The 22,471-nt window shown below is 40.3% G+C and overlaps 1 protein-coding gene across 1 annotated transcript in view; it reads right to left on the reverse strand.

Moving 5' to 3' along the window:
- CRIPT (CXXC repeat containing interactor of PDZ3 domain) overlaps positions 1–22,471 on the reverse strand; it is a 136,095-nt gene that overhangs the window by 49,536 nt on the left and 64,088 nt on the right. The window contains exon 6 of the transcript XR_010835547.1: positions 11,385–11,804. The gene's annotated coding sequence lies outside the window, so the exon portion shown is untranslated. The remainder of the gene's footprint in view (positions 1–11,384; positions 11,805–22,471) is intronic.

The raw sequence follows: 22,471 nt of genomic DNA on the forward strand, positions 1-22,471 counted from the left end.
AACTAATATTAAGTGGCTGAATGAACATATGCAGGACTGGAGTCTGAGGAGAAAAATTCTTGGGAATTCAAAAATTTGAAGTTAAATGGCTAAAAATTTTACAAATATGATGAAGACAATATACCCACAGATCTAAGAAGCTCAATAAACCACAAGAATAAACACAAATAAAACCACACCAAGGAGCATCATAATAAAGTTGCTGAAAACCAGTGATAAAGAGAAAAATCATAAAAGCAGCCAAAGGGAAAACACATATTACATATGAGGAAGCAAATATAAAAATCACCACAGAGTTCTTGTCAGAAGCTATGCAAATGAGAAGATGGAGAATAACATTTTAAGGTGCTCAAAGGGGGAAAAAAACCCATGAAAACCTAGAATTCTGTAACTACTAACAATAACTTCCAAAACTGAAGGCAAAATGAGAGACAAAGTGGGGAGAGAGGGAAAGAGAGAGAAAGCTGCACTAAAAGAAATGTAAAAGGAAGTTTTTCAAGCAAAAGGAATATGATATTAGACACAAACTTGAATCTACACAAAGAAATGAAGATCTAAAGAAATGATTAAAGTGAGACAAATATGAAAGACATTTTTCTCATTTTTAATTGTTCTAAAAGGTAACTGACTGACAAAAGCAAAAAGATCAGCAACAGGGTTAAAACACACATATCAAAATGTATGACAAAAAAGCACAAAAGATGGGAAGGAGAAATTGTAACATTATGTACAATTCTTGCATTACTCATGAAGTGGTATAATATTATTTGATGGCAGACTGTTATTAATTAACTAGAAGGACTACCACTAAAAATTTTTTAAGAGAAATATGTTATAAGCCAACAGAAAAAATAAAATGGAACCATAAAGAATAATCCATCCAAAAGAAGACAAGGAAACCAAGGAAAAAAGAACAAATAGTAAACAAATAGTAAGATAGTACATTTTAATCCAACCTTAATTACATTAAGTGTAAATGGTCTAAGCTAGTGGTAGGCAACCTTTTTCTATAAAGAACCAGAAAATATTTTATGCTTTGGTCTCTGTCCCAGCTACTTAACCTTGCCACCTGTAGCACAAAAGCAACCACAATGAATGAACATGACTATGTCCCAATAAAACTTTATTTATATAAACAGGTGGTAGAGTTTGGTGTGCCAGCCATAGCTTGCCAATTCCTGGTATAAACACACCAAATTAAGAGATATTGTAAGACTGGATGAAAAAGCAAGACCCAACTACATGCTGTTTATAAGCAACCCACTTTAAATATAACGATACCGATAGGTTAAAAGTAAAAGGATGGAAGAAGATATACCATGCAAAATCAAAAGGACACAGAGACTTCAGAACAAGGGAAATTACCAGGAATAAAAAGGGACATTTCATGATGACATGGGGACAAATTCATTAACAAGACTTAACAATCCTAAATGTGCATGCACCTAACAGTGCTCTAACAGTGCTTGAAACATGAAACAAAATCTGATAGAACTGAAAAGAGAAGCAGAGAAACCCAAAATTGTAGGTGAAAACTTCAACTCTGCTCTCTCAGTAACTGATAGAACAAGCAGGCAGAAAATTAGTAAAACTATAGAAGATATACAAAGACCAACCTAACCTAACTGACATTTAGAGAGCATTCCACCCAGCAACAGGAGAATATACATTCTTCTCAAGTACACATTGAACATTCAGCAAGATATACCATGTGTTGGGCCATAAAACAATAAAAAGAGCTTAAATGGATTGAAATTATTAAGAGTTTGTTCTCTGATCACAATGGCGTTAAATGAAAACACAGTAACAAAACACCTGGAAAATTCCAAATATTTGGAAATTATTTGGCAAAACTCTTTGAAACAACCCATGAATCAAAAAAAAATTATAAGAGAAATTAGGAACTATTTTGAATATAATGATAAAGAAAATGTATAGCTTTAAGTGTTGATATTTTTTAAAAAAAATTAAAAATCAATGACCTAAGCTTTCACCTTAAAATCTAGAAAAAGGAGAGCAAATTAAACCCAAGTATGGAGAAAGTAAGGAATTAGTAAAAGGGCTCAAATCATGAAATAGAGAACAGATAAACCACAGAGAAAATCAACAAAATGAAAAGTTGATTATATGAAAGGACTGATGAAATTGATAACCCCTAGCTATACTAATCAGGAGGGAAAAGGAGAAAATGAATCCAATATCCAGGAATAAAAGAGAACAGCAGTACATATCCTACTCACGTTAAAAGGAAATACTGTTTCATAAAATATATAATTTATTTTCAATCTGATAAATTTGACAAGTTAGATGAAGTGGACAAATTCCTTGAAAGACACAAATTACCAAAACAGACACAAAAAGAAACAGAAAATCTGAACCGTCTTAGACCTATTCTTTTAAAAACTGAATCCTTAATTAAGAACCTTTCCACGAAGAAAGCTCCAGGTCCAGATGGCTTCATTGGTGAAGTCTACAAACATTTAAGGAAGAACATCAATTGCACCCAAACTCTTCCCTAAAAGAAAGGAAGAGGGAACACTGCTGGTAGGAGTGTAAAATGGTAAACCCACCTTGGAAACTGTTCTGTTAATTTCTCATGTTAAACACACCTATCCCATATACCCAGCAACTCCACTTCTAGGTATTCACCCACAAGTAAAGAATACATGTGTCACAAAAAGCCTATACAAGAATGTTCATAGCAGCTTTCCTCATAACAGCTGAAAACTAGAATAACCCTTTCCATAATAATAATAAACAAACTACAGTATATCCATACAATGGAACACTAGTCAGCAACTGAAAGGAATTAAACACTGTTACATGTAACATGGATGAATCTATATTTCAAACAAGAGTTTCATATAATTTTTATGCCCAGGAAAGTTTGAGAACTACAGGTATAGTAGTACATAAGAAAACAAAAAGAGAAAATATGAGGGATTTAGGTGGTATATAAATTAATCAGTGCCATATACATCATAAGCTATATATAACAGTTGTCATCTTCCATAATTGCTTAATTGCTATTTGAATCATGTTACAATACTCTTCTGTTCATGTTCAATTTTCTACTATGTGTTCAAGGAGTACTAACTCCAAATTTTAGTCTTCAATCATTTAACAACCCTAATTTCTCATTAACTCCATCCCAAACCATGCATTTTAGATAAAGAGTCCTGTTTACCAGGTCCTTTGTTTTTTCTTAATGTTCTACTTCCTTGGTACATACTGTTTTCCCTCCCTCTTTAATAATGTTATTGTTACCTTTTGCTGCACAGCCTTGTCTTTCTACCTCCTTTAAAACTGAACCAAAAACTAATCTTTTCCACTAAGTGCTAAACCACCTCAGATTCTTTCCAAATTCCCTCAGCACTTGAAGACCTTGCTCCCAATAGATGTATTTATTTTACTGAATTTGGACATCACTTCTTAATGACTCACCAACTCCATCCCCTGGCTTAGAGAATAGAACCTTTGGGGGAGAACTGAAAAGATTACAGTCCTCTTCAAGGTTCTTTCTCTTGTGCTGTTTTTACTTTTCTTTCCTGGAGTGCCATTTTATTTGCCAGAGCCTTGAGCTCCATAGGGCTGTAGGAGTAGGAGAGAAAAAGAGGCAAAGAGATGTTTGAATAGGGCTGATCTGGGCTAGATTTTAAAGAAGGTGAGAAAAGTCTTCAGGCTTCAAAATCTGTTCAGACTACCTCACCAGCTCAAGGAAGCAAAGAGAATTCCAAAAAGAGACTAAAGTGAAGAATAAGGAAGTGCATTTATCTACAAATTCCCTGTTATGCTGATGGCCAGACAGGATGCGGTACACTATTTCAAGGACACTAAAATATTTCTGGCAGCAAATATTTCTATATATTCTTTATAAAGCTACGCAGTGGGGGTTTGACTGGAGGTGCACAAAATTTAAAATACATATTTTTAAACGTCTACATTCTCGAACTTAGGGCCAGCACTGGCAGTTACTTTTTGTTCTGCATGCATTATTATTTAGGAATTATGGTCATTACTTGTCCAATTTCAAAACTTTCAACTATAAACGTTATGCCTTCCAAATCACATCTATAAACTTAACCATGTTCCTGAGCTAGACCCATTATTTCCAACTGATACTTTGTTATTTATTACTTATCTAAAAAGCGTAACTACTTATCTGAAAGCAAACTCAGTATTCCCCTTCTCTCAAACTTGCACATTATTATTCTCCTGCCAAGTCAGGAACCTTAGACTCGTCTTCAACTTCTATCACCTCCAAACACTAACCAAGTCTGGAGGACTTAAACTCCTAAATATCTCTGAAATCAGTGGTCTTGTTTCTATCCCTACTACAAATTCCTTAATTCAAACCATCATAATCTCGTTCCTGAACTAGGGCAGAGCCTTAAATGGCATCCTTGACTGTGATTTGCCTACCAGAGGCCAGAGAAAATGCCTCATTCACTCACCCTGCCATACGTATTCCTTGGTGAATAAATGTCTCAATTCTGTTCCTCCAGCCTGTACTCTTCATTACAGCTATAATCAGTTTTTAAAGGACCAAACTATGTGTATCACTTCCTCATCTATAAAAGAAAATAAAAATACTAACTCCTATTATGGCATTTTGTTCCCATTCTACCTTGGTTCTAGTCTGATTTCCTAATTTTCTTTTGCACTCATTTTGACAGATCAAACTTCACCCTTTCCCTTAAACACACTATGCCCTTTTATTTTCAATAAATCTAGAATAAACAGTAACTCAGTGCAGCTTATTTTATTTTTATGAGCACCCTTATGCAATTTAAAGCCATTAGCTAAACCTATACAGAAGTGAGGAAACAATCAGACAATACAGCCAACTCTCAATTAGCCTACTTTCATAGCCTTGTTAACATGGTCAGTGTAGACTAAACAGAAAAGTGAATAAAATGTTTCAACTACCTGCTGAACTTTTTCTTTACCATAAATTAATGTTAAAAGTCTTCAGTTACAGACTTATAACCCTCCTATTGATCGACAGGCACAAAGAGAACTACAACTCAATCTTCTTCACATCTATTCACTTCCTTTCTTTCATCTTTTAACACCTCCCTCCTCCACTTCTGCTATTTCTCCTCTTGTACTTTTCTCTTCCTGCTACCCAAGTTTTCACAGCATCCTTTTTGTCCATCCTTCACAAGAATATCAGTATTCCTCTATCCCTCTTACTGGCAGAACACTTAAAAATTTACAAAGCACTTTCACATTTACTTGGTTCTTAGAACCTCATTTTTGGGGGATTCCAAAATCAACAAATACAAAATATGTGTAACAGTTTCTATACAATACGTTACCCTTATGAGGAAAATATAAAATATTTTCTTATATTTTAAATCACATTTGAAGAAATAACATTTCAAAAAAATACAGCTCAGTGATTCATCTAACACAGTGGTACTCCCTCTGCTTACAACTCTACAACCTCTCCTCACCTGCTCACCTCTTAAGACACAGCTCAGAGCTTCCCGTACTCCCAGAGCAAGAATGTTAAGCCTGTTTCAATGCTATCCTAATGTTTTCACACCAGTCTTTCAGACCTGTAGAAGAACCCAGGTCTCTGGATGCCTACTCTGTAGTCTTTTCCACCAAAAACTATTTTCTTTGTTAATGTTACCCTTATTAATGCCCATTAATGATCCAGCATTTTATAAAGGCAATAGGAGAAGCATTTTATGGGCAGCCAGCACTGCGGATAAGACTGTACACCAAAACATCCCTAGATTTCCTTAACAATCAATAATTTAAGGAATGTCTCTAAATCCTCTCAAAATATCTAGATACTACCTCTTGTGGTAATGACATCCAAAGTTGCCACAGCAAAGAAGTAAAACAACATTTCATAAACTCTAAATCAAACAATTACAAGTTTTAAGAGCTGCCTCCTAATATCCCGGAAATGTTTAGGGTTAACAATCAAAAGACCAGGGCCTTAGTCCCAATTGTACCACATATTGGCCAACTTGGGAAAGTCACTTAACCTCCCTGAATCAAATTTCCTCTTTGATAAAACTGGATAATGCCACCCACCTTTCAGAACTGTTAAGAGAATTAAATCAAAGAATGATTGCAAATCACTTGGCCTGGAACATAACAGTCAAAAAATGGCAACCCCTTTTATAATTATTTTCACATACAACATCATTCTTGTTTTCAGAACCATGTCCCACAACACTCAACATGTCCTTCCTCGGACTTTGTAGCCAGCCAGTAACTACAATAAATGCCTTCAAGGAAGTTATCTCCATGACTTCTGGATCCCCTTCCTGGGTCACAACTCAGCCTCTAAATATAATTTAGACTATCTCACTCTCTAACATCTCTAACTCTCACTCTCTAACATCTACACTGAAGCTAAGAAAGTAGTTTGCATGGTCTGTAGCTACTCAGTCCATGTACCCATGAATTTTCAATATGACTAACAGGCAAGTCATAAGCCATAATTTTTTTTTAACATCTTTATTGGAGTATAATTGCTTTACAATGGTGTGTTACTTTCTGCTTTATAACAAAGTGAATCAGCTATACATATACATATATCCCCATATCTCCTCCCTCTTGCATCCCTCCCTCCCACCCTCCCTGTCCCACCCCTCTAGGTGATCACAAAGCAGTGAGCTGGTCTCCCTGTGCTATGCGGCTACTTCCCACTAGCTGTCTATTTTACATTTGGTAGTGTATATATGTCCATGCCACTCTCTCACTTTGTCCCAGCTTACCCTTCCCCCTCCCCATATCCTCAAGTCCATTCTCTAGTCTGCATCTTTATTCCTGTCCTGCCCCTAGGTTCTTCAGAACCATTTTTTTTAGACTCCATATATATGTGTTTATTATTTTTAAATATATAAAGAAAATCAACTTAATGAAAAACTGAGCAACGATTGGTTGTTTTTTATTATAGCATGGTATTTATGGTATCTTTTGAAACCATATTTAACTAAATATTTTATTCACGTAATTAGATTATGCAATAGACGTGAAGAAAAGGTCTGCATGTCTAAGTTCTACAAAGTTCCTAAAAGCATGTCATGAGGCCAAAAATGGCCAACAAATTGTAATAACTTCATAATCTTTATTAAAACAATTTATCAGAAGAAGATTAGGAGCTGGTCACTCTCAAACATTAAAATTCTGTATCAATGAAAGAAAAAAATGACTGGAAGCTTTTGATGGCTCCATGTAACTCTCTTAGCCCTGCTGGTTGGCATTATTTCAGAGTAAAGGGACATATTTATCATCTGAAGTACCACCAACAGAATGCCTGCCTGAGATCTAAACCAAATAGGAAAAATCAACTACTGGCACAATAAAGGTGCTTTTGAGCTATAACCTGTTTCTGATTTTAATCTAAAACCTGTAAAATGGGCTCAATTCAATGAAACTCTAAAAATAAGGGCAATTTAAAAATATTATGTGATATACATTTTTTAAATAACTGAAATTAATGTTAAAAAAAAAGAGGTCTAAAAAAAGTAAGCTCATGTGTGACAGCTGGTAAGAAGCTACGTGGAGGTACAGATGGTAAAGATGTTGTGAGAAGGAAAGACCACAAACATGTGGGAGAATAAAAGTTAAGAGGACTGTAAACGGAAGACGATCTATAAAATCAACTGCAGAACCTGATAAGGAGGAACTCCAGAATATCCAGGAGAAGAAATCCACCACTGTCACCATAAAGCACATTTGCTAAACCACATGTTCTTGAGACTAACTAGGCCTGGACTATAGCAAATTAAAAAGAATGAAGTGTTACAAAGGAGCTAAGCAAATTTTATCACTAAAACCTAACAGTTTAATGAATGAAGTCATCAAAATATTCACTTAACAGAAAACAAGGTTCAATGATTTTCTCAAGGTTCCACTGGGAGAAGGGGGTTGCAAATAATAATAGACCTTATAAAGCCCTGGTTTCCTCAGCTAAGTTTAACCAGTAGGACTCCAGAACTCACTGTATTTTCAGTAGAATATCTGCAAATCAATTATTAACATTTTAATTCTAGAATAATGAAATTGCAACAGGGTCTCCCAATGACATTCAGAAAAACAGCCACCTTCACTCTAACTTGATAGGTACACCTAATTCACGGTCCAAGATGAGCAGAGTAAGGACTAAAAAAAATAATAAATGAGGGCATCATTTGCACTAAGTGCCCCTTAAAGCAGACTGTTATTTATAAAATAAATATGATAAATACTGATCATGTATTTATCTGGGAATTTTCTGTAGCCACAAAGTGACTTCGTCAACAGCATGGAAACAAATGAGCATACAAGTACCTGTACATACCTAATGAACATTACAAATAATATCTAATATTTGTTGCACCCTTTCTCTGTGCTAAGGAAACACTTTTAATCCTCACCAATACCCTATTGAGGTGGGTACTTTTATTAACCTCACTTTACATGGTGAGGAAACCTAGGTACATAATGGTTAAATAACTTGCCAAGGATCATAATGTTAATTATACAAATCCAGTCTTTACTACAACTATGATCAAAATCATGTTTTCATAAGTATTATGTAATTCTACTACTGCTCTTTGCAAAGGTACCAAAATCCATTTTAACATAACAAAACCCCCACACTTCCTTAAAATAATAATTTTCATATAATTTATCTTGAAAATACTAGAGCCTTTTGAATTTTTAAGCAATTAATCTTTAGCATAAAAGTTAAAGCACACTAGCCTACCCTAAGAAGTTCATCTAATACTTCAATCCAGATGAGTTTGTCTCTTCCCAATGAGAGGGGAACATCAGCACTTCCACTAACACTGCAGCATACTGTTTTAAACTTTGCAATAAAAAGTTATCTTGTTTTATGTCATTTCATGCATAAAAGTAGTCAACCCAAACTTCCCCATCCTTAGAAGGGAACAACTTCACCCATAATCCTAAAACCACTTACAGTTGGCACTAGAATGCTTTAGAAATAAACAATGTGAATGTCATAAAGTAGAAAAACCCTGGACTAGAGTTCAGAGACCTGCCCACCAATCCTGGCTCATCGCTAGCTAGAATTTTAGTCCCTTCCACTGGTCTGGGTCTCGGTCTCCTGATCTGCAACATAATCATATCCATGGTCTACTCTTCCAGCTCTAAAAGAAATGTGACTCATACACATACATCTTTTTTCCAAGCTTCCCATTCTCATTCTGTTTAGTTATTACCACTACTTTGCAGTCATTAAGCATTATTTTTCCTTAGTTTTACAATGGGAGAAAACAGCCCATTCTAAACAAAGGTGATAGGAGAAAGCCTTCCTGACCACTGGTTTGCCATAGATGAGTCTGAAGGTGCATAATGTAAAAGCTATTATAATGTTAAAAGGTGTTAGGTTTCAATATTTTAGGCTACTATTTTGTGTGCCAGTACATTCTCCCTAAAGACGGATAGTAAAATTCAAGGACAAGAGGGAGAAAAAATTTAATTATCCATTATTTATTCAGTAACTAAGAAGGTGCCAACTGAATATGTTAACACCTTTTTGCAGAAATGTTTTCTCTGATGAATTACATTTTACAGCAAAGGGAAAATACAATCTACAAAATTTTCTCATACACGTTTAAGTGCTCCCTTTTAAAAAAAAGCTTTTATTTTGTAAATTGTGAGGAATTAGTAATGATTAAGAAAAGATTAAAAAGCTAGCTGTGCAATTCTTAGCTTCCTCTTCTCAGTGACATGAAGAACCTCAGTGGGCTGCCACAGAGGTGGATTCTGTGGACCAACCCTGGTATGCATTTTCTATGTTCTTAACTCTCAAGAGCGTTATGCAAATACAAGATTATTAAAATTAATCTAAGCATCTGACATTAAGATTCCCAAATCTGCATACTGCTTTCTAGAGCTGCTAGCTTACCAACATCTTCCCAGTCCAACACTTAAAAAAGTTTAAATTGCATGACCTTGTGAAGAAACTATTAAAAGCAAGGAAAAGAAAGCATGTGAATTACTTATTAATCTTCTAGAATAAAAGCCAGTAGCAAACTGTAATAATACAGTCCAGTCTAAATGTTAAACTGGAAGTAAGCCACTGCTATGGATGGAGAGACCTGAAGAAAGGATCTTCAGCAGATGGAGAAGCTGCTGCAAGAATTTCAAGGTGCAGTTTGAGAATTTCCAGCAAAACTAGTAACTGGTAAAACACAATCGAACGCATACATACCTTTTAAAATAAAAGATACCTGCCAAGGTCCACTTTTGGTTGGAATGCCGAAAGAAAATATCAGAAATCACCTCGTGACTCCAATACCCCGGCCTCTTAAAGTTCAGAACCAAGCAAGTTGTGTGCTTAAACTGTTTCTGAGCATCCTTTTTAAAATGCAACTCCCTCTCCAGAAAGTCACTTTGCTTCAGCTGCTTGAATCCCCAAATCCCAGCACCAAAGAACCTTAGGACCCCAAGTAGTTGCAGAGGCTCTTCCAGCGCCCGCCTGCGCATCCCTTTCCACCTCGGGTTAAACTCCGGAGGTGCTCCAGTCACGTCCCCCATCCAAGCTCCCCAGTTCCCTCTCTCATCTCCGGATGAACCTCTCTTCTCGTCGACCTTGAAGACCCCCGGATCGGAGCCTTAGAGCCCCAAGTGACTTGGCGGGTGCCCCCTCCCCTGCAGCGCGTGCAAATGCCCTACAGTCTCCGGTGACCTCCCCCCCGATTCACCACGACCCAGATCACGAACGCCCTCTGGCTAGCCCGGAGCGACCCCCTTCCTCTTAGGGGCCCTACGTTCCTCCAACCAGAAAAACAATTCCACTAAATGCATCAAGAGCCCACTGAGCGCAAGCTCCCACTACGCGCCGCACGGTCTGCACGGGGCTCGCGGCCCGGGTCCGCCGTCCCCCGCCCGTCGTCCTCTTCTCGGCCAGAGGGCCGGCGCTGCCTCCGCCGGGGGTGTGGAGGCGACGGCCGGAGGCGGACTGCGCCGGGCGCGAGCACCGGGGGGCGGAGAGGCGGCCGCTAACGGCTGTGCGGGGGCCGGGGACGACTCAAGGGCCGGGCCACTGGGGACACTCACCGGTCGGGGCGCGCGGGGCGGCCTCATCCAGGGGCACCTGCGGCCAGGCAGGACGGGCCCGGACGGCGCAGTCACCGAGAGGGCGAGTCCGCCCGCCCGCACCGCCCGCCGGTCCCGTCCTGTTCCCTCCGACTGCCCGAGCGGGCGCAGTCTCGCTTCCTCCGGACGGAGTCCAGGGACCCCAGCTCCGCCGGATGCCCCCGCCAAGCCCCCACCCCTTTCCCCGGCCACCTCCCCGTCTTCACCCTTTTCCCCTCCCCCCCTCCCCCCAACCCCCACCGGAATGGAAAATACCTCCCGGGGCGGGGGGCGGCGGGGGCACGCCTCTCTGAAGGGCAGCCTACCGTGACCAATAGCAGTCGGGGCTCTGGAGGGGCGGGATTCCTAACGGCCAATCCGAAGGCGTGTAGGTGAAGGCCGAAGGAGGGAGGCAGGGAGCGAGAGCCGGGGGGCCCGGGAGTCAGGGAGGTCCGGCCGCTCGGGTGCGCGCTGTGCGCGGCTGCCATTTTGGAGTCGGGCCGCTGCGACGGCGGCCGGGTCCGGCTCGGGGGAAAGGGAGGAGCCAGTCAGGTGGGAGAGAGGGGGTCACGTGGGCTTGAGAGGCGGTATAAGGCGAGCTGCGGCCGGAGGGGAGGGGTTGGCGGCGGCGAGTCACGGGGGCTGAAGAGGGTCACGTGGTCGGAGAAGGTCCAGAGGTGGGCTTGGGGGCGGAAGGTCAACCTTGAGGTGGGAGAAGCAGGAAAGCTTTGTCCCTGGTTTCAACTCTGTTAGGGAAAAGGAAAGGAAAAATGTTGAATGGAGGGCGTGAGTGCCCGGTCGGAAAATGTGAATGAGTCTCTCTAGCTCCCTCCAGCAAGGAGCCTCCCCGTTACTAAATTCCAGTATCCACGGGAACCAGGGCACTTCGTTTAATTCAAGCATTCCCATCCCCACTCCCAGCTGTCACCAACGTGACTCAATGATCAGATGGAGGAGTGTCTCCCACTTTTTGCTTGCACTTTGTATGGAAGGGCCCCCCGCCCTAGAAATGGCTGAAAGAATAAAAGCGTAGTTGAGGCATTGTGCCGACGCCAGGACAGGCCATCTGGCCTTATAGAAGCCTTGTTGTCATTCACAAACTTACCCGCCACTTCTGTGTTAGACATACCCCTGATCGTATTACAACGCCTCCAGACAGAACAAAACAAAGTTGACTATGAGACCCTGTCTAGTTCTCATCCTTATTTCAATTCGTGCTTCCAGTACAGGCTAAATTGTACTCCTTACTAACCCACTGAAAGTGCTTCTCTTAAGGCTACCAGTGACATCCATATGATCGAGTTCAAGTATCACTTTTTCGTTCTTATATGATCTCTTTTGCAGTTGATTCTATGGACTACATCCTTTTTCTCCTCCCCAACGTACCCCTCACCCCAGTTTACCTAAGACCATAAACGCTTAGATTGTATATCTCTTCAGTTAACCTTTATAAATCGGTTCTGTGTTGGCTTTTTAAGAGAGTCCCAGGATCTGATCCTCAGCTGGTGCAGTCATTCTACTGCACATTAGGTGGTCTAACCATTTTGATGGCTGAGTGTACCTTTTTTTTTTTTTTTTTTTTTTTTTGGCGGTACGCGGGCCTCTCACTGTTGTGGCCTCTCCGGTTGCGGAGCGCAGGCTCTGGACGTGCAGGCTCAGCGGCCACGGCTCACGGGCCTAGCCGCTCCGCGGCATGTGGGATCTTCCCGGACCGGGGCACGAACCCGTGTCCCCTGCATCAGCAGGCGGACTCTCAACCACTGCGCCACCAGGGAAACCCGAGTGTACCTTTAATGACATCCCGATCTGCATACCTAAGTGCTTTTGGATATCTCCACTTGAATCTAATCTTGACATATCCAAATCAGAACTCAAATACCTACTAAGAAGACCACAAACCTGCTCCTTCCCATCTGTTCTTTATTTTCTTTCATAACATTACCATTCATTCACTTAAGCAAACCAGAATCTTCAGCAGTCCTCCAGCTACTCCCTCACTGCTGTAACACTTCCCTACCCCTTTGAACTTTGTCATGCTGATTATATTTACTAAATGCCCTTTTGTCTCAATTTCTACAGCCACTGCCTCACCTGGGCCATTTATTCATTAGCCCAGTATTTACTAAGCATTTTACAATGTGCCAGGCATTTTTTAAGGTGCTCAGGATATAGTGGTAAACAAAATGGACAAAGTTCCTGAGTAGGGTGAGACAAAGCATATATGAGTAAAGTAGCAAATAAATAATTCAGGGGTGATACCCCAGTGTTCATAGCAGCACTATTTACAATAGCCAGGACAGGAAAGCAACCTAAATGTCCATCAACAGAGGAATGGATAAAGAAGATGTGGTACTATATACAACAGAATATTACTCAGCCATAAAGAGGAACGAAATTGGGTCATTTGTAGAGACGTGGATGGACCTCGAGAATGTCGTACAGAGTGAAGTAGGTCAGAAAGAGAAAAACAAATGTCATATATTAACGCATATTTGTGGAATCTAGAAAAATGGTACAGATGATCTTATTTGCAAAGCAGAAATAAAGACACAGATGTAGAGAACAAATGTATGGATACCAAGGGGTTAAGGGGTGGTGGTGGGAGGAATTGGGAGATTGAGATTGACACATACACATTATTGATATTATATATAAAGTAGATAACTAATGAGAACATACTGTATAGCACAGGGAACTCTACTTAGTGCACTGTGGTGACCTAAATGGGAAGGAAATCCAAAAAAGAGGGTATATATATATATATATATATATATGTATAGCTGATTCACTTTGCTGTACAGCAGAAACTAACACAACATTGTAAAGCAACTATACTTCAATAAAAATTAATTTAAAAAATAAAATAAGCTATATTTCTTAAGGAAAAAAATAATTCAGGGGTGATATGTGCTATAAAGATCTACCCCCCGCCCCAGAAAAACAGGGAAACCTGCAAGAACCTCCCGAAGTTGTTGCCTAGCTCTTCGCCTCAATCTCCCCCACCCCGCTCCTCCATGCCCCTCAGCCTCCCCACCCTGCTCAACACCTTTTCATCCTTTCCTCTTATTCTCGAAGAAAAGATGGCCCTGATCCTTTCAACTGGAGTGATTTTCTTTCATCTGCCAGGACTTCCCTCTATCTTTATGTTACAGCTGCCTTAATACAAATCCCCCAACTAGGAGATAAGCTACTTTGAGGGCAGGGATCACACCTTATACATTTTTGTGCATCCACAGAGCCTTGGCTCGGAATAGGTGCTCACAAAATGCATGTTGAAATGAACTGGTGAATCCCCTGACCCCTGAATCAGGCTGCCACAGAAGCATCTCCAGCTCAATCAGAGTGGAAGGTCAGTGAGTTCATCTATTAGAATGTAGAGGCAGTTATGCCTCATGGCAGGGGGCAGGGTAATAATGAATGAGATTACCACTGCTGGTCCCTTCCAGGCCTGGGATTCCATGATGCTGTGCCCCATGTCGCGCAGGAGTTGCATCATAAGCACTACTTTACTTGACAATGCCTAGTACATGTGGGCAATTTAAAAGTATTCTTTGTTTCTGATGACGAGCTTCAAACCCAGAGCACTCTGGGTGAATTGCCAGGAGAGGATCTGCAGGAGAAGGATTGCAGTTGCCACTTGACTCTATTTCCAGGCCCTTGGGTATTGCACCCCAACAGGGAGTGAGATGTTGCCAGCTCCATCATAGTCATTGTAATTAAACCCAAGTTCTGGCAAAGGGCGGTGCGTAATTATGAAGTATTATTATGGTTTTTATCATTATTAGGCACCCAGCTGCCCAGCCCAGAAAACCACAGTAGTAAAACACAGAGAAGCCAAGCTCCTCTCCCAGCTGGCATGAATCAATACCAGGTGTATTGGCACACAGTCCTGCAGCTCCGCTCATCAAAATGAAACCTTCTGTCCCCTCTTTTTGGCAAGATAAAATTTTAAATGAATGAAAAGAGGAAATGTAAAGAAAGACCTTGCCACCACCTCTAAATGGAGTTCCTTTTTTTCCATGTCCCCTGAATGATCTCTTCTCATCTACATATTTATTGTGTAAATCTTTCTCAACTTTATCCTTGACCTGCCAACTTTCTAAACATCATTCTACAATGTCTCCAGAGGGTGTATTAGTTAGGTGGGGAGTACAGAGTGCAGAAAAGAGTGTTTTACTTTCAAGAAACTTATAATACAGACTAAATAATTCAGCAAGTATAGTCAGACTTGACAAGGCATCTGCCTTTTATTGAGCGCCTACTCAATGCCATACTTGGCATTTTCACATATGCTAACTGACTTGATCCACACCACCCTGCAAGGTGGGTTTTATTATCCTTATTTTCTTCAAGCTCTCAAAGACTTAGTGACAGAACCGAGATTCTAACATAAATATGCAAATTTGGTGACTGTATACTCACGGTAGATGTGTCCACACTGGGAGATGAATATAGGTATCAGATACCACCTCCTTCTGTCAAATTAAAAATGGTTTTTTGAACAAAATAGATTTTAAGCTGAGCACTGAAAGGACAATTCAGAAGTGATGCTGAGGCAATGGTGCCAAACAAGGAGGCCAAATTGGCCATAAGCCTAAAATCAATCAATAAGGAGAAAGATTTCTTGTTCAGTGATGAGTCATATTATATTCTTCAAGTACATTTATTATCTCAGTTCTTCCAAATGAGGAAGTCAACCCAGGTGGTACAAGGGTGGGCTGAGGATGGAGGAGGGTGGTTTGGGGAGGGAATAAATTTTTGAATGGAGGACTCCCAAATGGCCCATAAACTGGCACATTGGGCACTGGCTTCTGAAACAACTGGAACCATGGCAGCTTTCCCTGCTGCCTATCAGTTGTTTTTAACTGATGTATGTAGAACAATTTCTCATTCTCTTATTTCTTCTAAAACAATTGATTAACATTTTTTTTTTTTTTTGTACGCAGGCCTCTCACTGTTGTGGCCTCTCCCGTTGCGGAGCACAGGCTCTGGACGCGCAGACTCAGCAGCCATGGCTCACGGGCCTAGCCTCTTCGCTGCATGTGGGATCCTCCTGGACCGGGGCAGGAAACCGTGTCCCCTGCGTCAGCAGGCGGACTCTCAACCACTGCACCACCAGGGAAGCCCTGATTAACAATTTTTTAAAAACTATTTAGCACTATGTTGTACAAGGCAGTTCACTTCTATTTTTAGTGGGGTTTTTTCCAAGGAGTTTAAGATTCAATAAAATGAACCTGTTTAAAGTGTACAATTTGATCTGTTTTGAGACATGTATACCCTTGTAACCACTATTGTAATCATGAAATAGAACATTTACATCACCCCCAAAAAGCTCCCTTGTGCCCCCTTTGCAGTTGGAATTTTAATACAACTTATATTTTGGTTACTCTAAATCTAGATCACCAGCTTCAACCTTGCTTTCAAATTCTAGGCCCATACTTTTAGCTACCTACTTGACATATCTACCTGGATACTATACACAGGTACCTCAAATCAAACAGGACGAAAAGATAAAGCAAGTGCTTTATCTTAGCTACAAGAAAACCCCCATCTCCTACTTCCAATTCCCTTCTCAAATCATTTTTCTGTATTCTTCAATTTGGCTGAGGTAGTCATCATCCACTGAGTCATATAAGCTAGAAAATTTAAAAAATAATCTTCACTCTTCCCTCTCTTCGACCTCCCAAAAAAGTAATTCTACGTCACACAAACATTTTGTAATCAGTCCTTTCCATTTCCAGTATCCTCATTCAGACACATCTCACTTGCACGATCACAAAAAAACTCCTGACTAGTTTCTTCATGATCCAATTCATCCACCAATCTGCCACTCTAATTTTCTTTTGAAAACCCAGATCTGACTGTTTAAAACCTCTACATTCAGAGACTGCCTAACTGCATACAAAGTGGCACTGAAAATCTTTCACCGTACAGTCCCAACCTCCCCTCCTGGATTCCTCTGCTCCCTGCCACATAAAGCATGCTATACATTTTCATCTTTCTGTGCATTTTCTCAGATCTCTGTCTGAAATGTGTCTCTTCCTCCACCAGGAAACTCCTCCAACTTTCACAGCCCCATTTATATGACTTTTCTCAGTAAAGTCTTCCCAGACCTCTCCAGATAAAAATAGTCTTTCTGTCTGTTACACTTGACCTCCCATAGCATGCTGCACATACATTTATCAAACTGAACAGACAGAGTGGTGGAATAGAACAGGAGAGCTGAGTCAGAAGATCTGGGTCTAACTTAAAAATCTCGTTCACCACTTGCTGTGCATCTGAGGCAAGTCACATAACCTCTCTGAACCTCAGTTATGTAATCTATAAAATTGGGATAACACATAATAATAACCCCCTCATAAGACTCTTCTGGTGATTAAATGAAATAATTTTAAATGTGAATGTGATTTGCACTATACAGATATTAGAGATATAATAACAAAGCTGCATCTTCTGATATACTGTGAGCTCCTTGAGTGCAAAACCAGCATCTGGTTATCTTTATATCCCTTCTACCTAACATAATGCTCAGACCTGCCTGTTGCCTAGACTGGTTTATGACATAAGTTACCATTTCTTGCAGAATCATATTCTCTCCGTTTACTCTCTTAGCCTACTTTGTACAATATAAAAGCCAATCGTGACATCCTCATTTCTTTTTATAATTGTTTATTGCCTTTATAATTACATAGTTTCATCAAAAGGTCTCTGAGGAAATGGAATATATAGTCTATCCATGATTAATTTTAAATGCCTTTATTTTTATTCAACAAAAACTTTTTAGAGCCATTAAATGCCAGCCCTGTTCTAGGCACTAGAACAGGTCTAGGTCATCCAGAGGCTAACAAGAGCCTTCACAGAACTTACGTTAGAGTGGGGACAGTAAGCACAAACCAACAAATAAAGATGTTAATCTGTAGAGTCAAAGGTGCTACAAATAGAACAATGTTGAGGGTGGGGCTGATGGAACAGGAGTGGTCAGAGAAAGCCTCCCTGAGAAAGTGGCCTTTGAGCATCAGTAATGAGGAGACAATCCTACAGAAGGAAGGAGGAATAGCCTCCCAGGCAGAGGGAAGAGCACAGGCAGAGGCCCTGAGACAGGAGAAGGCAAAGTAGATGTGAGGAACTGAAAGAAGGCCGACATAGTGTGGAGGAAGGGAGGGGCAGTGGTAGGAGGTGAAGTCAAAGAAGCAGACAGGGCTTGGAAGGGCAGGGTAAAGAGTTTAAATTGTATTCTAATTGTAATAGAAACCTCTGAAGGATTTTAAGCAGGAGTATGATATGATTTGATTGTTTTTTAAAAAGATCTCCCTAACTACGTATGGAGAATGCGTTCTGGGGGCGAGATGGGAGAGAGGATCAGAAAGCAGACTAGTGATTTTGGTCCAGACTAGAGATGGTGGTGGTCTGGATTAGGGCGGTAGCCTGAAGATTGTAAAGAGTAGTAGGTTTGGGTGTATGTTTGGCAGATAGAATTGACCAGTCTAACTGATGGATTTAGTGACAGTGAGTGAGGGAAAGACATTAAAGATGACTCTTAGGATTAGGAGCTAAGCAGTGAGGTGGATAAAAGTTCAGTTTACTGAGTTGACACAGTGCCTACGGAGGCGCTGTGTTAGGCTTTGAGAATACAAAGCCCACTAAGACACAGTACTTGCTCTCAAAAAACCCAGGCTAGTGGGGAGGTCTGCCTCCTACCCTGGTGATTTCTGTGGGATGTTTTAAGCACAATGTCAGAGCTCTGCATAGAGTACACTGAGAGTGTCAGGAAGGAGCCCCTAGTCTAGTCCAGCTAAGTGAACCAGGAGGCCTACTCTCTTGGGAAGATAACTAGGGCACTTTCTTGGCTTTTGTGAATATGTGCAGCAATCCACATTCTAGATAAACCTTTAATTTAACTCTTTATGAATAACTTTCCATAGCTGTCAGCGGCATCTTCCAGGATCTTGGATTTTTTTTTTAAGAGAAGAGGAAGGAAGGATAAAAACAGCCAGGAAAAACAGCCAGTAGGTTAAAGATGCTGCACAGAGGCAAGGTGCTCAGCTAACAGGAATGGGGATTAGTATGGTCTGAGCTTCTGCTGTACCTGCCTACTCGTACCAGGCCAACAGTATGCCTTTGGTTGAGGATGAATTCAGATTTCTTCTTCTTTTTATTGTAATTGTAACTGGAACTTTTATGAAGTTACCATATGACTCCCGAATGACTTTTCTTAAGCTTTTTTCTTTCTGGTATTTATTTTATTTTTAATATTTGACCAGCTGATACATTCACATGTTTCAAAAATCAAAACAAAATTAAAAGGTATATGGTGAAAAGTCTCCCTCCCACCCTGCTTCTTCCACCCCATTCTCCATGCCCACCCACCCTCATAGGTAGAGATAACTATTTATATTGTTTTCCCATGTGTCCTTTCTTCACACAAATACAAGCAATTCTTCTTTCTTCTCTTCCTCCCTTCTTACACAAGAGGTGGCATATTATATCTCCTGATCTGCATCTTGCTTTTCCTCTGACAACGTCTCCTGGAGATCTTTCATATCAGTACTAAGAGAGCGTCCTCATTCTTTTAAACAGCTGCATAGCATTACACTACAGTTTATTTAACCATTCCCCTATTGATGAACACTTGGGCTGTTTACAATATTTCCTATTTGTTACAAACAATGCTGTGATGAATAACCTGACACATATGTCTGCAGCTTTATCCATAGGATAAATCCCCAGAAGTCTCCCAAACACTTTAATAAAATCTTCTACAGGAATATTCTAAGGTGGTATGACTAGATTTCCAAAGTAGAACCTTAGCTTTCCAAGGATTAACTCTCACATTCCATTAAGAATAGTTCCTCATTCGTTGGCCTGTAAATTATATCTTCGTATTTTTTCCAAAAAGGAATTTAAAAAAAAATAAATTTATTTATTTATTTTTGGCTGCATTGGGTCTTCATTGATGTGCACAGGCTTTCTCTAGTTGCGGCGAGTGGGGGCTACTCTTTGTTGCGGTGCGGGGGGCTTCTCACTGCAGTGGCTTCTTGTTACGGAGCACGGGCTCTAGGTGCACTGGCTTCAGTAGTTGTGGCATGTGGGCTTCAGCAGTTGTGGCTCGCAGGTTCTAGAGCACAGGCTCAATAGTTGTGGTGCATGGGCTTAGCTGCTCCATAGCATGTGGGATCTTCCCAGACCAGGGCTCGAACCCGTGTCCCCTGCATTGGCAGGTGGATTCTTAAACACTGTGCCACTAGGGAAGCCCCAAAAAGGAAATTTTAAAAATATTTAATCTGCTTCTCCTGCAACCAGTAATAGCTGACATAATGTTTTTAAAAAGAAGAAAAAAGAGAATAAAATTCAGCTTGATTATGCCCCAGTTAATGAATTTTAAGCTCTAGAAAATACTTGAGTTTTCTTAATTCAACCTATAGAGAAGCATCTCTAGAATGAAGTCTCAGATGGGATTGATGGGTTTGGAGTTGAGAACTTGTAAGTTACACACTGCCCCCAAACAGCTCTAGTGCTACCCTAGCCCCAGGGTCAAATATCCTTCAGCCATTTTTAATTGGCACCCCTTTACATTTCTCTTTGTAATTCTTCAGTTTTCCATGGTTGCTTTTGGAAAATAGGTTTAATGGCTTGGTGAAATGGGTAGACTTCGGTAAATGTGCTTTATAACTGAGCCATGTAAAGTAAGTATCCTGTCTTTACACTAGCCACACCCATACTTTTTCTTATTTATTAGATTCCAGATACATGAGACCAGGATGGAAGAATCCTAGGGCACTTAATTTACATGAAGTATTTAGGAGAGCATATACAGATGTAGAAATATGTACAAGTAACGTGTCAGTGAGAGCTGCCATTTAAAAAATATATATATACATCTTAAGAAGCTAGCCCGTCCATATTACTATCATTATTAGAAAATAAAATTATCTTTCCACATAGAACTTCTCTTTGGTTCCATTTTATGTGTGGGGAGGTTTGTTTATTTGCTTGTTTGTTTTAATTGTAGCATGAAAGGAAGTATTTAAAAACAAACCATGAGGGACTTCCCTGGTGGTGCAGTGGTTAAGAATCCGCCTGCCAATGCAGGGGACATGGGTTTGAGCCCTGGTCCAGGAAGATCCCACATGCCACGGAGCAACTAAGCCCATGGGCCACGACTAGTGAGCCTGCACTCTAGAGCCTGTGAGCCATAACTACTGAGCCTGCGTGCCAAACTATTGAAGCGTGCACACCTAGAGCCCATGCTCCACGACAAGAGAAGCCACCGCAATGAGAAGCCCGTGTACTGCAACGAAGAGTAGCCCTCACTCGCCGCAACTAGAGAAAGGGTGTAGCAACTAGAGAAAGCGTGTAGCAACGAAGACCCAACACAGCCAAAAATAAATAAATTTATTAAAAGAAAAAAAAACCATGAAATTGACAAGTTTCAGCCAACAGCCATCTAGAAAGCTTTCCTTAGCTCTAAAGCTCTCATCCTCAGAAATCACAAGATCTACAAATTGTAGAACTAGAACTGTACAATATCTCTGAAGAGTATCTAGTCCCAGCTCTAACTGAAACTATCTTCAAATTTTTAAATGTCTCACATGAGGATTCTACAGTCTCTCTTTTGGCCATTATGCACCCCCCTTTTGTTTTTAAATTAATTAATTTTTAAATTCTTTCTCATATATTTTGGTTTCTCTATTTGCAATATTTATCCTTCAAGTTTTCATTAAGCACTAACTCTTCTATGTGAACATTAGGAAATGTCAATTATACATTCCCCTTTTTTCTCTTCAGTTGGTAAGACTTGGACTCTGTCTTTAGGAGGTAGTCAGAATTCCTGCTTAAGTGAGGAATAATACTCGATAAAATTATTTGTGCATCTGGTCCCTGAGTATTTGTAGAGAACATCAGTTCTATTGACCACACTCTAATTTTGTTCTGGGGACTCTGCTCCTCCATACTCTCAGGGCTTGGGAAGAATAGTGATATCTCTACTCCTATGCCTCAGGGGTGAAACATGTGACCTCGGTCTAGGTCATCAGTATATCCTATTCCCCTGGTCACAGTGATCCATTCTAGATCTACTAGAAAAGTTGGCTCTGGATTTGAACCTAGAGTAAGTAGCAGCTTGCATCCATATTGGGTACACGAGGTGAGAACTTGCCCAAGAATGGAGCCAATGTTGAAGATGCTGAATTAAGAAATGGAGAGAGAGAAACCAAGTCCTAGGTCATACTGTTTGAGCCCTGGATCAAGCTTCACCTGAACCAGATACTCTAAATTATTCAGTAACATGAGCCAGTAAATTTACCTTTTTGACTAAGCTACTTTGGATTATGTTTTTCACCTCTGGAGAGCAAAGGATTTTCAGTTGATGCAACATCTTCAAACAAAATTAGACAAATTAAACTCACGTTGTTCC

The sequence above is a fragment of the Kogia breviceps genome, chromosome 11 (assembly GCF_026419965.1).
Source record: "Kogia breviceps isolate mKogBre1 chromosome 11, mKogBre1 haplotype 1, whole genome shotgun sequence".
Taxonomy (NCBI): Eukaryota; Metazoa; Chordata; class Mammalia; order Artiodactyla; family Physeteridae; genus Kogia; species Kogia breviceps.